The sequence below is a fragment of the Oncorhynchus clarkii genome, chromosome 7 (genome assembly GCF_045791955.1).
Source record: "Oncorhynchus clarkii lewisi isolate Uvic-CL-2024 chromosome 7, UVic_Ocla_1.0, whole genome shotgun sequence".
NCBI classification, from domain to species: Eukaryota; Metazoa; Chordata; class Actinopteri; order Salmoniformes; family Salmonidae; genus Oncorhynchus; species Oncorhynchus clarkii.
In genome coordinates, this window is record NC_092153.1 from 16,868,076 (window position 1) to 16,881,087 (window position 13,012).

Here is a 13,012-nt window from a genome sequence, read left to right on the forward strand (position 1 = left end):
CCAAAATAACACTTACAATGCCATCTAAGACATGAGAGAAAAGTTTACAAATGTAATATGTCTGTGTCCCATATTTGTCAGGGGGACTAACAGCATGGAACAAGGGTGTGTACATAACTGTGACTGAATGCGTTTTGTGTTTGATCAAATTCAAATCAAGTGAGCAGCAGATTGAGGCCTCTTTCCATTGAAACAAAAAGAAGCAATGTACAGAACCAACCTGGACTCAGAGCTACATGTAAACATAGTTAAAGGAAATCTGTCTCCCGCCATGTAGTACGATATGTTACGTTTCCTATGGTATGTATTAATTTGTGGATGTCCATCATCCATTTCATATGATATGTTCCGAATTGCAATTCGTACAATATGTTACGAATCCCAATTTGTTGTGGCTAACATAAACTAGGTGGCTAGGAGTTAAGGTTAGGAGTTAAGGATAGGGTTAGGAGTTAGGTTAAATGGTTAAAGTTAGCTAACATGACAAGTAGTTGCAAAGTAGCTAAAAAGTTGTAAGTATTTGCAAAGTGGCTAAAATGCTAAAGTTATCCATCAAGAGATTAGGCAAACTATTAGAATTTAACAACCAGGAAATGGAGGAGCGATTTCTGCATAGTGCTTCTTTAATAAAGAGGCACAATGCAGAAATAGCTCTGCCATTTCCTGGTTGCTAAAATTCTAATAGTTCGCCTAATTTCAGTTTATGTAACAAAACAAGCAGTCATTGTGTAGAGAATCATTGTACCATCTAAATCGTTGTGACATATATTTCCAAATTAAAAATATTGTATTTTCAGCTGTTTGAAACTGGTGTACAAAACTGAAAGTAAAAGATGCAAAAACGAAACTTAAGAAGGAGAAGTCTAGAAATAACGCATAGAACAGAGATCTGTTCTGATCTGTAGTTACCACTTACTATACTTGCATTCAAGATTTATAACTCACGTTTCTAGGTGAATTTTGTCAGGTCACCCAAAAAATTACATATTGTAGCTTTCAGTAACCTGTTTTATGTAACTATACCAAACATAATATATCATACTAATTTGGGTGTCTCGGATTTACGTTTTCTATGTTAAATCTAGTCTATGAGACCAGGTTGACAAAACACACACAAAATGGTCACAATATTACGGGGAGATACGTCAAAACCTGTAATTACGGTAAGTGTTTTCAGACCTAACTAGAGGCTGACCAAGCATCAGTCATTGCTAACTGTCTGAGCGAAGAAAATTAAACTGCCGTGGCTCTTGATCCCTCTTCTAACTTTACCGTTTTGTGGAGTTGATTTCATTGTGGCCGGGTTTCATTCTAGCTAGTTAGCCCAGTTAACGTTAGCTAACAAACTAAGTTAGCTAACGTAGCAAGTAGAAACAACTGGTTGCATGCAAAATAATATATATTTCTTCATTTTTAGCAGAAATCTTAATACAATATCGGATACAGAGTTTTCCCAAGGCACCCCTTTTTAAAGAATAGGAACTTGATTAACTGTGTGGCTCAAACTGTTACTTTAGCTAAGGTTAGTTAATGTAATGCAACAGGTCTGTCACTTTTTCCCCCATCTTTATTTAGGGTAGTTGAGAACTAGTTCTCATTTGCAACTGCGACCTGGCCAAGATAAAGCATAGCAGTTTGACACATACAACAACACAGAGTTACACATGGAATAAACAAACACACAGTCATACAGTAGAAAAAAGAAAACAAAAAGTCTATATAGTGAGTGCAAATGAGGTAAGATAAGGGAGTTAAGGCAATAAATAGGCCATGGTGGCGAAGTAATTACAATATAGCAATTAAACACTGGAATGGTAGATTTGCAGAAGATGAATGTGCAAGTAGAGACACTGGGGTGCAAAGGAGCAAGATAAATAAATAAACACAGTATGGGGATGAGGTAGTTGGATGGGCTGTTTACAGATTGGCTATGTGATAAAATCATTTAAATGTTGAAAGATAATGATGAAATAATTCACTCTGAAACCTTATAATTCAATGAAATTGATTAGAATCATAAAATTATAATCTGATGTGTGTAGTTTTAGTCAGTAAAATTATAATTAATGATGTTTTTAGTTTTAGTCAGAATTAGGGTAAAACAATATATCTGTAAAAAATATCTTTATAGTATCTTAAACACAGACTGTCTGAGCAAAATTTCCTGGTTGCTAAAAGGATGAATTGGCTTTGGGGGTGACCAGTGAGATATACCTGCTGGAGCGCATGCTACAAGTGGGTGCTGCTATGGTGACCAGTGAGCTGAGATAAGGCAAGGCTTTACCTAGCAGAGACTTGTAGATGACCTGGAGCCAGTGGGTTTGGCAACGAGAGTGAAGCGAGGGCCAGCCAACTAGAGCGTACAGGTTGCAGTGGTGGGTAGTACATGGGGCTTTGGTGACAAAACGGATGGCACTGTGATAGACTGCATCAAATTTGTTGAGTAGAGTGTTGGAAGCTATTTTATAAATGACCTCGCCGAAGTTGAGGATCGGTAGGATGGTCAGTTTTACGAGGGTATGTTTGGCAGCATGAGTGAAGGATGCTTTGTTGCGAAATAGTAATTTCCCTGAAAAGTTGCATATCACGGGGGCTATTCGATGCTAATGCAGAACGCCACAGGATGTTTTTGTGCTGGTCAAGGGAAGTCAGGTCTGGAGAGAACCAAGGGCTTTATCTGTTCCTGGTTCGACATTTTTTGAAAGGGGCATGCTTATTTAAGATGGTGAGGAAGGCACTTTTAAAGAATGACCAGGCATCCTCAACTGACGGGATGAGGATTAGAAAGGCCTGCTTGCTGAAGTGTTTTAGGGAGCGTTTGACAGTGATGAGGGGAGGTCGTTTGACCGCGGACCCATTACGGATGCAGGCAATGATCGCTGAGATCTTGTTTGAAAACAGCAGTTTGTTAGGATGATATCTATGAGGGTGCCCGTGTTTACAGATTTGGGGTTGTACCTGGTGGGTTCATTGATCATTTGTGTGAGATTGAGGGCATCAAACTTAGATTGTAGGATGGCCGGGGTGTCAAGCATGTCCCAGTTTAGGTCACCTAGCAGCACGAGCTCTGAAGACAGATGGGGGGCAATCAGTTCACATATGGTGTCCAGGGCACAGCTGGGGGCAGAGTGGCCTATAGCAAGCGGCAACAGTGAGACTTGTTTCTGGAAAGGTGGATTTTTAAACGTAGAAGCTCAAATTGTTTGGGTACAGACCTGGATAGTAAGACAGAACTCTGCAGTAGATTGCAACTCCGCCCCCTTTGGCAGTTCTATCTTGTCGGAAAATGTTATTGTTAGGGATGGAAATTTCAGGGTTTTTGGTAGTCTTCCTGAGCCAGGATTCAGACATGGCTAGGACATCCAGTTTGGCAGAGTGTGCTAGGGCAGTGAATAAAACAAACTTAGGGAGGACGCTTCTAATGTTAACATGCATGAAACCAAGGCTTTTACGGTTACAGAAGTCAAGAAATGAGAGAGCCTGGGGAATAGGAGTGGAGCTAGGCACTGCAGGGCCTGGGTTAACCTCCACATCACCAGAGGAACAGAGGAGGAGTAGGATAAGGGTATGGCTAAAGGAACTGGTCGCCTAGTACGTTCAGACCAGAGAGTAAAAGCAACAGAATTCTAGGCGCGGTAGAATAGATTCAAGGCATAATGTACAGACAAAGGTATGGTAAGATGTGAATACAGTGGGGGTAAACCTGTGCATAGAGTGACAATGAAAACCAGGTGATGTCACTGAATGTGTTGGAGGTGGAATTAAAGTGTTCAGTAAGGCGTATTGAGCAGGGCTAGAGGCTCTACAGTGAAATAAGGCAATAAATACTAACAAAAACAGCAATGGACAAGGCATATTGACGTTAGGGAGATGCGCATGCGTAGCCGAGTAGTCATGGGAGTCCAGTGAGTGGCTTCAGGCAGCTAGAGGGCCGTGGCTAGCAGAAGGCAACTTTAGAAGGACGTCGCGACAGAAGAAAGTCTGTTGTGGCCCCCTCGTGCTGAATATGTCGGCAGACGGATCAGCAGGGCTCCGTGTGGTAAACCAAGCCAATTGGCAAAATAGGTATAGTGGCCAAAGAATTTGTCCAATGAGCCTCTTACGCTAACAGTCCAGTGTGCTCTAGACAGCTAACGTTAGCGGGCCATGGCTAGCAGTGCCACGGAGTCCGTTTAAGTACGCCATTGAGCAGATTTTGTCGGTAGTCCAGTCGTGAATAATCGGCGGGGTTCCGTGCCCCGTACCGGCAGTAGAAGGGGGTCCGGGTCAGTTGGCAAAAAGGGTATTATAGCCTAAGAGTGGCTGTTGGGCTTCTGCTAGCCGGGATAGGGGCCTAGCATGGGCTAGCTCCAGGCTAATTGGTGCTAGCTTCGTTACTTGTAGTAACGTTACTTGTAGTAATGTTACTTCGGATTATCTGATGTTTACCCTAACCTTTCCCAGCCTGGTCTCATAGACTAGATGTAACATAGTAAATGTAAATCATAACATAGTAAATTAGTAAAATACAGTATTTTACGTTTAGTATGGTTACATAAGACTGAAGGTTATTCAAGGGAAAAAACTAAAGGAGGGTGGTTGGTCCGGTGGGCATATAACGCAAACTTCGAGGAACCCAAAGGTTGCGAGTTCGAATCTCATCATGGACAATTTTAGCTAACTAGCAACTTTGCAACTACCTTAAAAGGTTAGCAAACCTAAATCTTAACCCAAACCGCTAGCTAAAGTTAACCACCTAGCTAATGTTAGCCACAACAAATTGGAATACGTAACATATCATATTAATTGCAATTTGTAACATATCATATGAAATGGAGTGTCTTAGATTTATGTACAGAATAATACAAAATGCTCTGAGACCAGGTTGCCTTTCCTGACCTCAGTCTCTTCTAAATACTAGTGTAGCTTATCCCATATTTACAACCCAAGGCAGTGTAAGTAGCCTTTGCCACAGGCTTTCAGTGTGTAAGCAATCATGCATACTGATCTGTATTTCAGTAGTCCAGGAAGTGCATGCTCTTTGCCTAACAAGCTCTGTTTTATTAGGTAATGGTGACAGGTGGCAGATATACCTTGAAAATATCACCAAAGCCACACAACAATACAAGCCTTGCAGCCCATACAACTGCAGTTAATGTATGCAGGAGAACAGATGTTGCTCCCCATGAAAACAATATTGCTATACAAAAGGGTTTCAGCTTTTTAACAAAAAGCCGTTGGTTACCTTGTTAGAGTAGATCCTTCATTCTCTCTCCATTGTCCTCAATCCATCCAGTGTCTTGAATGATAACCTATGACCCTTCAGAGAGGGAGTGTCTGAGGAGCTCATGGCGGACACGCTTCGTGGTGGTGTGGGCACCCACTACCAAATCATTAATGGTAAACTGTATCGGGAACAGAACTGTATGTTCCCAGCCAGGTGAGGAAACAAAACATTACAATTAGTCTGTGTACACATTTGAGTTTGTGTGTGCAAGTGTTTCTCATCAAGCTTAGAAGTCAGACCCTGGTTTTGTATGATAAATGTGGTCCATTAATTAGTGGTCGATCATTTAGTAACATTTATTATCTTTAGGCCAATATCAGTAGCGAGCTAGTTAATATGATACCGTCATCATGTCTCTCTGATTGGTGTAGTGTCATGTCTCACCCGCCTGTCTCTCTGGTTGGTTTAGGTGTAGTGTCATGTCTCAACCACCTGTCTCTCTGATTGGTTTAGGTGTAGTGTCATGTCTCACCCGCCTGTCTCTCTGATTGGTTTAGGTGTAGTGGGGTGGAGCACTTCATCCTGCAGGTGATTGACAGACGTGACGTGGAGATGGTGGTGAATGTGTGGGACTACCCTCAGGTGCCAGGCTGGGTGCAGCCTATCCTGCCTGTCCTGTCTTTCAGTAAGGTCAGCTCTGCAACCATGCATGTCCTCATCACACACACACACACACAACAGTGTTGCTTGTTTATGTTATTTCAAAATATGTTTTTACTTTTGTAAATGTATATATATTTGTTGGAAGTAGTAAAAGAGAGTTGTCCAATGTGATGGCATTTGTTAGTGTAAAATTAAAGTGTGTTGTGTGCATTTAGACTGCTGACTACCACGACATCATGTATCCTGCCTGGACGTTTTGGGAGGGGGGCCCGGCGGTATGGCCCATATATCCCACTGGACTAGGATGATGGGACCTCTAAAAAAGTAGAAAACATTTGTATTTATACTACCAGATCATTTTCTGTTATTCACAAACACTCTGTCTTAGATCGGCAGCACAGTGGCCCTGGAAGAGGAAGGAGTCCAGAGGATTCTTCAGAGGCTCCAGGACTAGTCTTGAGAGTGACCCCCTGGTCCTTCTGTCCAGAGAGGCTCCAGGACTAGTCCTGAGAGGGACCCCCTGGTCCTTCTGTCCAGAGAGGCTCCAGGTCTAGTGGATGCTGAGTACACCAAGAACCAGGCCTGGAAGTCTATCTGGAACTACCAATGCAAATGTTTATTTAACAAGGCAAGTAAGTTAAGAACAAAATCTTATTTACAATGACGACCTAGGAACAGTGGGTTAACTGCTTTGTTCAGGGACAACAGAACAACAGTTTTTTTTCTACCTTGTCAGCTCGGGGATTCGATCTAGCAACCTTTCGGTTACTGGCCCAACACTCTAACCACTAGGCTACCTGCCGCTTGAATGCACTGAGAGCAGTGCTATGTTTTTCAACCGCAATATCAACAACTGTTCAATATCTTCTTATTTTTTACAAAGGACACACTAGGTAGTCCACCAGCTCAGGAGATTCCCCTGGTGGAGCACTGTCAATACAAGTAAACAAGATATTATGGTGGAAATGTATTGCGCTTGGTTTTGTGTATACAATGTTTTACATCAAGTGCATAGATGTGGCTTCACTCTCTGACACTCACTGGCATTTTCCAGGTCAGCCTGGATAAAATTAGACTTGTTAAAAAAAAATTGCTTCAGAGATTTTTAGATTGACTGAGTAAACATGGCCCTGGTTTTCATGACTTGAGAGGGAAACTTTCGTTACTTGTTTCAAAGGTCAGTTAATTAACCCTGGTTATTTATCTTACACCTTCAGCTATGGTATGAAACACTACAGGTGTGCATTGTCAGCTTCAGTTAGATTTGCACGTAAGGCCAGGGCTCCAAATCGTGGCCCCACCTGTTACAGACTACCAGTTACCAAGGACAGGGTTAACTTTTTCCTTACCCTGTACACATTGTGATTTCCACCACAATTCCTACCTCATCATCTGACCTCTAACCCCTCAGGTAACTGTTCAACTTCTGGGGCGTGGTGGCCAGCTTCCGCCTCAAGCACCTGTTCCTGTGTGGCTCTCTGGTCTTCCTTGTAGGGAGGGAGTGGATGGAGTTCTTCTATCCCCAGCTGCTACCCTGGGTACACTACATCCCTGTCAAACAGGACCTCTCTGACCTCAGGTGACCCGTCTGGCTTGGCTGAGTGTCATAACTGTATAGACTATATGGAGATCCAGTCAATAGATAGCTGCAGATTGATATTTGTTCACACTGCTTATTCATGTCCCTAATGCTGGTCTTAGAATGAAGAATTGCTGGTCTTCATATTTAGGCTGTGGTCTCCCCATAGATTCTCCATATGGTTAGATGTAATGGAGTACCTTTTTTTTAAAGTATTGTGTTATAGAAGATTTAGGAGTTGAAAAAACGCTGTAAGAAGAAAGTGGCTATTTGGGATTGAAATGACCATTGGGATTAGCACACAGAAAGAGTAGGATACTGTATATGTTGGTTCTATCACACGGTTTACAGTTTGTATTTAGCAGACCTGGGTTCAAATATTGTTTAGGGTATTATAATTACTTTCAAATATAGTAGTTGAATATTGGAGTGTATTTGGAAATACACTTGGAAAGTATTTGAAGATACTCAAATCACTCCCATGCATTTAGTCCAGGTATTAGATTTTTGTTGTTGTTGAAATTAGTATTTGAAAGGAGGATACCTATTCAGTTGAACAACTGAAATGTGTCTTCTGCATTTAACCCAACCCCTCTGAAAATACAGTACTTTCAAATAGTAGGCTGTATATAGGAAGTTATTTGAAAATACTTTCAAATAATTCCAATAGAAGTAGTTGATTCGGGCCACATTATTTGAAAATACTTATTTTCTCTGTATTTTAAGTGTTTAAATAACAAATGATCAAATACACATTTATTTTAACCCAGGCCTGGTATTTAGTCTTTCCATGCTCAAAATATCAGTGACTTTATGCCTTGAAAGGAACTTAGAGTAGAGGATTTAGGAAGAGCTTGATAGCGTTTGCCATCAACTGATTTCTGCTATCTCACCCCACACTGAAATTGTGTGAAAAATCAATTAAATTTGTTGTTTCTGGGAAATTACACCTAAAAGGCTATTTTCCATCTGCTTTCCCTTACTGCCCTCTAGTGTGTGACGAAGCCCTGTATGCTGCTCAGGAGTTGATACTTACACCTTCCATTTGATTTCCAGTGGTCCATTCAACTACAAACACAACCAAAACACTCCTCACCTCAAGAGTGTTGCCTCTGTTTAAGAAGAACAATGCACAACCATTGCTATATACCGTAGAGATACGATGAAACTTGAAACACTACATATTAAGCAGTAAATAACTACACTCAACACCAAGTGCCAATAGAACGTGACTCATTAATGTAGAATGACATGTCAAACCCACTGTCACTACACTACTTTACTTGGACCTGCCTTGGAAAAGATGAGTATAAGCCACAATGGTCCCGAAATGTTGAATATGTTCTAGTATTCCCATTGTAGAATGTATGTGTTATAGTTCTCTGATTCTACAGCTGTGGCATACATGTATGTAAGGTACTTTGTGCTGTGTATTGTCTTGACCAAAGAGTAAGAGGTACAATGCCAAAAAACTATGTTCAGCTTGTGGTCAAAACATATGACGTGATCTTCACCTGCAAAATCAGTGGAATGGTTTTGGTTTGTCTGTTGGCCTTTAATTAACAGTAATTGATGCTGTTTTTGGCATGAAACACAATGACAATGTTGTGATATGATGCAATATTATTTTATATCGAATGTATCATTTTTACCTCTAATAAACCATTCAAATCTCAAGTAAATTCAGAATGGTCTCCCTATAATGTGTTTGTTTGGTCCTCCACCTGAAGGGGGTGCTCTCCAACTAGATATCTTCAATTTACCAGCTAGCAGTTCAGCGGTGTGCCGGTGGAAAGCAGAAGCAGGTAGGAAAAACAAAATACAAGGACATTTCAGATTAAATAGGTAAATACTCGGTAAACAATTTAACCGTTCAAACGTAGTCTGTGATATAACAATGATTAACTACGTTAGACAAATAATAGACTGCTTCATAAAGCACGGAACTGCTGAACAGTTTACACAGCATGATGAAGCCCCCTTATCTCGCTGCTGCTTCGCATGGAACAAGATGCTTTGAGAACGTGAAGTTATGGTGAAGACATGTACCGTCTTTGGTAACCGTGTCACCTCACCTGCTCCACTTGAATGCAAACGTAACATTGTATCGAGTGTCGTTCAGTCTGCTTCATACGATAGCTACACAACGTAAGTGGTCACCTTTACTTTGGCTTGGGTGCTGTTGACCCATCTGTCACTTCCAACTAGTATAGACATTATTTGTCAATGTTCCAGCAAGTGTTAAAGTTCCATAACAATAAATACCAACCCTGAAAATGTACAGTAGGTATTCTATTTTAGAATATTGCGCACTCTACTTTATACAGTACATAATATGCATATATCAACAATGACAATGCAATGTCAGATGCGGTATTAAAACAGCTGTTGCACTGTGTATGTATTTTGTACATTTGCTCTCTCTTCATCTGCCCAAAAGGCATTTATTTAGCAGAAGGATTAGCTGTAACATCCTAGCTCCTGGCCATGTGTTCTCAGATCCAGCTCCCATTGCTGGTGAAGCGTTCATGATGCATCCTCCTGAACGGCCCTGGGTGTCCCCAGCCCCATGTCAGCAGGCTGCCTCGGCCCCCCCAGGGCACCCTCTGCACCGGACCACTGCGGGGTCTCCAGCTAGCCATGCCCTCCCTGGGCCACCTCCTCCCCAGGGTCCATGCAGCTGACAGTGTGACGCCTGCCTCGGTACAGATCCCCTCCCCTCTGCCCAGCCTCGTGGGCAAGCCAGAGTTCCCAGACACTGGATGGGACTGCATCAAGGATCTCTTCGGCAGGGAGTAATTTATGACCGTGACGCCTCTCTCCTATTGTTTGTCTCCCCCAGCGTTCTGCCCATAACGCAGCCATCCGGGGCTTTGTGCAGTACGGCTGGAGGTGGAGCTGGAGAGTAGCAGCCTTCGTCATATTATTCAAGTAAACAATGACTACATGGCTATGGGACTCTTTCCTATGTGGCCACTATATTAGTTTGTTCTCCTGAGCTGATTGACATTGGTTGATTCTCTCGCTGTGTGTGTGTGTTCTGTCAGCACTGTGAGCACAGGCCTGTCTGTGTGCAGAGACAAGTATACCCTCAGCCTCTACGCAGGAGGTGAGTTACTTCAAATGGAGAGGATGCCTCAATGTATTAGACACGCCCACACTTATTCAATTACTTTACAGTAATAATTCATAAGCCATAGAGACCAGTCAAAAGTTTGGACACACCTACTCATTCAAGGGTTTTTCTTTATTTTTACTATTTTCTACATTGTAGAATAATAGTGAAGACAGCAAAACTATTAAATAACACATATGGAATCATATAGTAACCCAAAAAAGTGTTAAAAGTAGCCACCCTTTGCCTTGATGAATGCTTTGCACACACAACCAGCTTCATGAGGAATGCTTTTCCAACAGTCTTGAAGGAGTTCCCACATAGGCCGAGCACTTGTTGGCTGCTTTTCCTTCACTCTGTGGTCCAACTCATCCCAAACCATCTCAATGGGGTTGAGGTCGGGTGATTGTGGAGGCCAGGTCATCTGATGCAGCACTCCATCACTCTCCTTCTTTGTCAAATAGCCCTTACACAGCCTGGAGGTGTGTTGGGTCATTGTCCTTTTGAAAAACAAATGATAGTGGGATAGTGTATCGTGGAAGAATGCTGTGGTAGCCATGCTGGTTACGTGTGCCTTGAATTCTAAATAAATCACCCGACAGTGTCACCAGCAAAGCACCCCATCACACCTCCTCCTCCATGCTTCATGGTGGGAACTACAAATGCGGCAATCATTTGTTCACCTACTCTGCTTCTCACAAAGACACGGCAGTTGGAACCAAAAATCTCACATTTTCCACCGATCTAATGTCCATTGCTCATGTTTCTTGGCCCAAGCAAGTCTCTTCTTCTTATTGGTGTCCTTTTAGTAGTGGTTTCTTTGCAGAAATTAGACCATGAAGGCCTGATTCACACAGTCTCATCTGAACAATTGATGTTGAGATGTATCTGTTACTTGAACTCAGTGAAGCATTTATTTGGGCTGCGATTTCTGAGGCTGGTAACTCTAATGAACTTATCCTCTGCAGCAGAGGTAACTCTGGGTCTTCCTTTCCTGTGACGGGTCTTCTTTTCCTGAGAGCCAGTTTCATCATAGCGCTTGATGTTTTTTGCGACTGCACTTGAAGAAACTTTAAAAGTTCTTGAAATTTTCCACATTGATTGACTTTCATGTCTTAAAGTAATGATGGACTGTCGTTTCTCTTTGCTTATTTGAGCTGTTCTTGACATAATATGGACTTGGTCTTTTACCAAATAGGGCTATCTTCTGTATACCACCCCTACCTTGTCACAACACAACTGATTGGCTCAAACGCACTAAAAAGGAAAGAAATTCCTCAAATTAACTTAACAAGGCACACCTGTTAATTGAAATGCATTTCAAGTGACTACCTCATGAAGCTGGTTGAGAGAATGCCAAGAGTGTACAAAGCTGTCATCAAGGCAAAGGGTGGCTATATTTTTATCAAAATATATTTTGATTTGGTTAACACTTTTTTTGGTTACTACATGATTCCATATGTGTTATTTCATAGTTTCGATGTCTTCACTATTATTCTACAATGTAAAAATAAAGAAAAACCCTTGAATGAGTAGGTGTCAACTTCTGACTGGTACTGTATACAGTGCCTTCGGAAAGTATTCAGACCCCTTGACTTTTTCCACATTTTGTTACGTTACAGCCTTATTCGAAAATGTATTAAATACTTTTTTCCCCTCATCAATCTACACACAATAACCCATAGTGACAAAGCAAAAACCAGAAATATCACATTTACATTAGTATTCAGACCCTTTACTGAGAACTTTGTTGAAGCGATTACAGCCTCGAGTCTTCTTGGGTATGATGCTACAAGCTTGGCACACCTGTATTTGATGAGTTCTGTCAGGTTGGATGGGGAACGTTGCTGCACAGCTATTTTCAGGTCTCTCCAGAGATGTATGATCGATCGGGTTCAAGTCCGGGCTCTAAGCCACTCCTGCGTTGTCTTCAAATCAAATTTTATTTGTCACATGCGCCGAATACAACCTTACAGTGAAATGCTTACTTACGAGCACCTAACCAAAAATGCTGTTAAAAAAAATAAAATGGTTAAGAATAAGAAATAAAAGTAACAAATAATTAAAGAGCAGCAGTAAAATAACAATAGCGAGACCTTGACTCTGTACCGGGTACCGTTAATATGTACATGTAGGTAGAGTTTTTAAAGTGACTATGCATAGACGATAACAACCAAGAGTAGCAGCGGTGTAAAAGGGGGGCAAATAGTCTGGGCATTTGATTAGATGTTCGGGAGTCTCCTAGACTTGGCGCTCCGGTAACGTTTACCGCCCGGTTGCAGAGAGAACAGTCTATGACTAGGGTGGCTGGATTCTTTGACAATTTTTAGGGCCTTCCTCTGATACTGCCTGGTATAGAGGTCCTGGATGGCAGGAAGCTTGGCCCCAGTGATGTACTGGGCCGTTCGCACTACCCTCTGTATTCCCTTGAGGTCGGAGGCCGAGCAGT

The 13,012-nt window shown here is 41.8% G+C and overlaps 2 pseudogenes; both read left to right on the forward strand.

Moving 5' to 3' along the window:
* The first annotated feature begins 205 nt into the window (after window positions 1-205).
* Window positions 206-7,452, forward strand: LOC139414023 (protein O-glucosyltransferase 1-like; annotated as a pseudogene).
* Window positions 7,453-9,150: 1,698 nt separating this feature from the next.
* LOC139414123 (complex I assembly factor TIMMDC1, mitochondrial-like) lies at window positions 9,151-10,563 on the forward strand (annotated as a pseudogene).
* The last annotated feature ends 2,449 nt before the right edge of the window (window positions 10,564-13,012 follow it).